We start from the raw sequence: 616 nt of genomic DNA on the forward strand, positions 1-616 counted from the left end.
CACACCCACTTCAGTTTGAATTATAGGTCAAGGTTAAATAAGAAAAATATGCTATGTCAAAATGTTATAAAGGGTTCAAAACTAGGTTCGCAAACCAGATCGGGGCGGTTTCTTTTTGGTGAAAAAGGCCAGACAGTGTAATATTCCTACACCTATTCTTACAGTTACACCCTAGAATTAGAGAAACTGGTGGTCGCCCTTGAGCAAGGCAACACCATACTGATCACAGGCCATCAACAAAGGATACTCCCAGCTCCCAGATGGTAAATGGTAAATGGACTAGTGTTAAAGCGCTTTGGGGTGGTCGGAAGGACTAGAAAGCGCATATACAAGTACAGGTCATTTTACCATCTTCCATCTGGAGCTGGGGAGTATCCTTTGTTGATGGCTGTTGATCAGTTATGGTTTGTTGCCTTTGCTCAAGGGCGACCACCAGTTTCTTAATTCTAGGTGTAACTGTAAGAGATAGGTGTAGGAATATTACACTGTCTGGCCTTTTCACCAAAAATAAAAACCGCCCCGCATCTTGGTTTGCGAACCTTAGTTTTGAACCCTTTATAACATTTTGACATAGCATATTTTTCTTTATTTAACCTTGACCTATAATCAAACTGAA

The 616-nt window shown here is 40.7% G+C and overlaps 2 protein-coding genes across 3 annotated transcripts in view; one reads left to right on the top strand and one right to left on the bottom strand.

Annotated features, from left to right (window-relative positions):
* The window catches only part of zgc:158403 (tetratricopeptide repeat protein 39A), a gene marked incomplete at its 5' end in the record, with an annotated part of 767,589 nt that overhangs the window by 501,070 nt on the left and 265,903 nt on the right, over window positions 1–616 (top strand).
* Window positions 1–616, bottom strand: part of LOC118322512 (WD repeat domain phosphoinositide-interacting protein 1-like) — a gene marked incomplete at its 3' end in the record, with an annotated part of 6,757 nt that overhangs the window by 3,938 nt on the left and 2,203 nt on the right.

The sequence above is a fragment of the Morone saxatilis genome, unplaced genomic scaffold (assembly GCF_004916995.1).
Source record: "Morone saxatilis isolate NCDOM2014 unplaced genomic scaffold, NCSU_SB_2.0 Contig14, whole genome shotgun sequence".
Taxonomy (NCBI): domain Eukaryota; kingdom Metazoa; phylum Chordata; class Actinopteri; family Moronidae; genus Morone; species Morone saxatilis.